Consider the following 6000-nt stretch of genomic DNA (forward strand, 5'->3'; position numbering starts at 1 on the left):
GTGCCGAACAGGGCACAAATTCAAATTCTCAACACGCTCATCTCCGAAACGAGAACAATATTTATTGTTTCTGCAACTGGTAACTGAAAAATTTCGTTAGCACAAGTAAATGCAGTCAAAAGCTGTAATTATTTGCTAAGAAAACGTTTTCATTTCTTTGAAATTGGATGACATAAAGACATAAAACTTAGCAAGATCATTGAAAGAGTTTTTTGTATCACCAGACTGAATATTAAGTACATTCCTCAGCAAATTACTCGTTACGTCTTCAATATGACAAGAAAACAGGGTTTTAAAAAATCTTCAGTTTACTAGAAACCTTCTCGAAGTCAGAAAATCTCTCACAGAATTGATTTTATAGCTGCATTAAAATGCATTTCATGTTACCCTTTTTTCAATTAAAAATTATTCCAGATTTCTCGAAAGCTTTTTCAATTTGTGAAATGGTCGTCAATATTTTTTAGGAAGAGCTTTTTTTTTATTTGGAAGGCCTTTCAATCAGTGTGCACATCAGATATTAATTTTTGTTTTCCTTCAAGACTCGTAGTCAGTGTAATTAACTCATTAGTTAAATCTATCAAAAATCCGTTGAGGATCTGTAAGTTCTGGAATAGAGTTACCGTCTTCTACCACAAATGTGTTGATTTTTACTCTGAAATTAAACAATCCTTTAGCACTGCACCTCTACTTAATCATCTCATTTCTAGATAATATAGGATTTTTCTGTGATCTGCTTTCCTAATTGACAGAAACTGTTGGAACTGTCGTTGTATCAACCCATTTTTTCTGATAAAGCTTACACTGGATATCACCATGTCCATTACTTCTTTCAATGCAAGAACTATGCAGCATAACGCTTCTTGGAAGACAATAAAAGGGAAAGGTCATGGAATATCGCAATCTATGTCTGTCCATTTAATTTTAATTCTATCCACTAGACCCTTGTTCTTTCCACTCATGTTTCTGTCTCCATCAGTTGTAGCGCTTACCAACTGTAGCCATCGAAACTGCGTTGTTGCTGACGCTCTTTCTAAGTGGCGAAATAAATTTTCCCCTCTACTCATTCCTTTCAAACAGCATAACGGTGAAATCTCCAAATCATTATAGTTACTATCAATTCCGCGAAGAAGTATTAATGGATGAGCAGTATCTGAAACGTCCTCCCTTTGTTCCATGGTTGAAGAGATCCATTCAAATAATCGCACCTTTTCTGACGTTGCTCGCCCACATCTTGAGCACATCGAGAGCACGTTCTGGCAGATAGACAAATAGCGTCTATTTCTTTCTTTCCTTTCCTTTTCTGTCTCTTTTTTTTCTCTTTTGTATATCCTCAGCTATAGCTAAAGCACACTGTTTTACTAGATCTCTGTCAGTAAGGTTCGCAAGACTTCATAAGTACTTCGGCACCCTTAAACTCGCACATACGCGCAACTCGTTCCGTATAGATCGCAGTCAAGAAAAAAGTATAAATCTCTGCTTGCATTTTTTAAAGAAAAGCCATCAACAGAATTTTTAAGTCCGTTGTTTTGTTGCATATACACTATTTAGCTCTATGAAATCAAATATGTGAAATAAAAAAGAGCTGTCACACGCACCGAAATTTATAACAAAGTAGTTGTAGCGCCGTGGATGCACAATAACTCGTTTCGCTCGATTAGCGGTCACCGATGGCGCGCACTCGCGAGTGAAAACTGTCGTCCGTCGTGGCCTGTATTCCGTTTGGTTGTCATTCTTGCTCAGATTTCAGTTTTGTCAGAAACAGACCGTGGCTTGCCGACCGCTGCGCTATGTAAAGTGGACTGAGCGAGGACCCCATCAAGGACTTGTCTAAGGGGTTCCAGGATGTTCCGACGCCCCCTATAATCTAAATGAAGTTACACACGACCTGCTTGCTGTGTATTTTGATTTTCATTCACAGAACGAAAAAGTGATATACACCATCCATAATCAGCAAGGCCGTCGATAGATTTAAACTATCTAAATATCGACATATCGACAGCCCATCCATAATTTAGCCAAGACCAACCAACTACTGTACGTTGTTGGCCATGCTTAAGCTCAGTTGTTGATTTCTTAGTCAGCTCAGTTCTTTCTTGCAGCTGAATTTAATGTCAGTGCTGTGGTTTATTACTTTTGTGCTGTGTGCCGTTGTGATAGTTTCTGATTATGGGTACTTTGTGGCAATAAAAAAAGAGGAGAACAGATTTTCATTCCCCATTTGTATCACGATAATATGTACGATCTACTACAACAGCCTAATTATCTATCTACAGATGTTTAATGTTAGCAAATTTCAGTATTTCACATAACAGCGGAACGGTAAACAACATGACAAATAACATTATATAAAAGCAGTGCATAAAAATACCATACATCTGGATTTTCCTGTGTATCCCAAATATCGTTTGATCAACAAAAATATTGCCCAAACATCAATGGCTGCATTTCTTTAAAAAAAATTGCTCAAAATTCTGTCATTAGTAGCCCAAATGGCAAAATACCGCCCAATCTACAGCCCCGGCTAGTACGCTGTTATGAAAAACATTTCTGATACGGAACGATGGGGAGGAAATTGTGGAGAGCGGAAGGGGTATGCAATGATAGCACATTCTGCAGTTCATTCGTTTACAAAAGGTTTTTTCAGCGGGTTTTCAGCGGCAGCCTTCAGAATAGGTTTCTGTTGGTCTCTTGCCACAGGTAACAACCAATCTCTTCCTAATTCCTTTCTTTCCCGATTTATTCCAGCTCTCTTAAAGATACAGCCTCCCTGCTTAAGTGAAAAAAGCTGCATCGAAAGCGAGTAGAATATCTCTTGTGAGAATCCCACCACTAAACCACACACGATAAATCGGTGAGCAGGTGACAGCATGAGCTATCTAATATATACCGAAACTCCGGAACTCCGCGCATAAAGACAGTATTCTTCCGTGGCTCATTACTCGGAATCTATCGGTAACAGAAGGGTAGGGTTAAGCGTTTTCGATAGACCTTGGGCTAGGGACCATTTGTATACCCAACAGAACGATCGTCTACATGTTCCTCACTTTTCATTTCTAGAAGTGTCATTTAAACAAGAACCTTACAGTACAGCATGAAAGTATGAATGCCACACACTTATTCCTGCTGAGACAAATGGAGCACACCGGTTGGTCTTTTCGCATTTGATGTGATGTACGGAGGGCCTTAAGAGGCTTGTAGAGGCACCATTAGTTAATGGGCGATTCTTTGGAAAACTTCAAAAAAGAAGTCTTTACTATATTTTTAGTACCAAAACCGAGCCGTGAATTTGAAATTGCTGAAATTTTTACAATATATTCCTAAGATCCCTGTCTCGACAAACCTAGAAAATTTGGTTGATATCTTTATCCATTTCCGAGATACGGAGATTCAAAAATTGCATTGCGTGAAATCCGATGTGAGATGAACTCTAAATAATAAATAACCAAAGCAAAGTGCTAAAATTTTAACTTTATATTCACTAGACCTGATCTAGAAGTGCCATCTTCAAGTTTTCAAACATCTTTATCAGTCATCAAGAAACATTCCAAAAACATAGCTCTTCTGTAGGGAAACCGAGCCGCAGATTCAAATACGGCTACGCACAGCAAATGGGTGAATGTTTACTGTATACTCCTAAGATCTAGATCTCAAACAATCTAGAAAGTCTTGTTGATATCTTTATCGTTTCCAAGATACAGAGGTTAAAATTTGCCGTACTTGTAGACATAAAATATACACGTAAAATCTGGTTTGTAGCGAAAATGTAGTTTATAAAGTGACGTGGCATGGAAAAATATGCTGTAAGGTGCATCCGCTGTCATAAGTATAGTTCAGTATTACAACCGCATGTTGCAGTACTGAAGCACATGCAATGTTTTTGTGGGCATAAAATCCAGTTTGAGGTGTAAAATTATTTTTGCGTTATTTCAGTTTCACATAAGTAAACTATCAAAATTTTATCGACCCGTACAGTTTTATGAGTGACATGCCCTGTTATAGCAGGAAACCAGCGGAAAAAGCTCCTTTCAGAGCACAAAAAGCCGAATATGCTTGTGTTTAAAGAAGTCGTTCTGAAAAGTTAGGGTACCAGCTGCTTCAGTCCTCCTTCCTCAGTATCTTTAGTTTACCAAATTCTGGTACGCGAGTATATTCGTGCCTTTTTTATGGTAAGATAAGAGACAGTGGCAGTGAGAAGAGAGAAGGAAATGTAATAAGTACTGGAAGACAGTGGTTGTGGTATGAAAAGCGAAGAAGACGATGGCAGTGTGAAATAAAGAGAAGGACACATTAGCAGTGGAACATAGTTGAAAGTGACAGAACAGTGCTAGGAAAAGAGCGAAGAAAACAGTGGGAGTGGGAGAAGAATAAAGAGACGGAGAAATGGGTGAGACACAGTGGTAATGACAGACAGAGTATATGGCAATGACAATAAGGAAGAGAGAGATAGTGAGAAGACACAGCAGCAGTGGGCAGGAATAAATGAGGCAGTTGCAGTAAGAGAGAGGAAGAGGGAGATAGTGACAATGAGAGGAGACAGTATTAGTAGTACAGAAGGAACGAAACTTTGGTTGTCAGACAGAGAACAGTGGCACAGACACACAAAGATATAATGACAAGGAGTTGGGCTGAATGAGTGAGTGAGAACGGAAAATGGGAGTGGATTGGTATGAGTGACAATTGAGCGATGGACTAGTGGAAGTGAGCGAGTTACAGTTAGGGGAGCTCGTGGGAGTGTGAGGTTCGTTGTATGTTGAAAAGACCGCGAACATGTTCACATGCGAAAATGTATGGGAAAATTTTTAAAGATACTAAGGAAGGTAGACTGATGCTACTGGTACCTCACTTTTCATTTCTAGAAGTGTCATTTAAACAAGAACATGTTCGCCTTTTTTGTGCACCATAGGCGCTTTTTTTGCTGTTATATAATAATCTAGATTCTTCTCATTCAGACTGATGCGTTTATCAGCAGAAAAAGACCTTTCTCCATTGCAAGAAATTATAGAGGAATACTCAAATGAGGCAATTGGGAAAGTGTAAGATCCTTTGCATTTTCGCCACCAAAAATTGTTGCAGCTTCTATCGGACACAGCAATATCAGCTCTGTTCATTTCAACAACCCTGCAGGATAATGATCATGGTGCCTCAAAAAATTCACGTTTGTTGCCTCCTGATCATATCCTCAGCTCAAATCGAGATTAAAGAAAGGAAAAGTGTAAGAGAAACTTGGAGGGTAAAGGGAGATTAGAGGATGGCCGCTTCTTAGTTCCGTGCCAAATTGTAGCACTCCAAATTAATCAGATTATGTCTCCGCTTGGTGAAAACTCCTAGATCATTGTCGAAGAAGATGGTTTATTGTTCTTTATAAAAATTCCATATTTTATGGAACAAAAGTGAGAAACTGTCAAGAGTATATTCATACATTTTGAGTCAGCTTTTGTTGCTTCATTTTATAGACCAAATACTATTTGTATGAAGGCATCCCGAAAGCAAATAATGTAAATGAAATTTGAAAAATACATAAATGTGTTCCCAGAATAAACGAAAATCGTGAGCCCTTTTAAGGTTATCTTTAACAAGTTGAACCTCTCCTTTGACAAAATCCTGGCTACCTCCTTGATCCCATAGCTAGACCATCCGTCTATTTATGTATTTAGCTGATCCTTGCTAAAATATTCATGGAAAATTTAGAAAAACTGTTTTTAGAAAATAACCCAGTCGTTGGCCACTGGTTTAGGTATCTTGATGAAGTGTTTTGTTTACAGACAGGTTCTACCAGACGGTTTCAAAAATTTTCCAAGCAACTAAATTATTTACGTCTAACCATAGACATCAGTGGTCATGTTCATACTTTCGAGATTTGTGGCAAACCTACCATTAGAGGTATTTTAACACCTGACAATTTTCAACAATGAGTGACCCATAAACGAGCTGCCTTTCATTCAATGAATCATCGCTTGGTATCCATCCTAATGAGTGAACCAACTTCCAACTGGAATTAAA

This window comes from Schistocerca gregaria, chromosome 7 (genome assembly GCF_023897955.1).
Source record: "Schistocerca gregaria isolate iqSchGreg1 chromosome 7, iqSchGreg1.2, whole genome shotgun sequence".
NCBI lineage: Eukaryota > Metazoa > Arthropoda > Insecta > Orthoptera > Acrididae > Schistocerca > Schistocerca gregaria.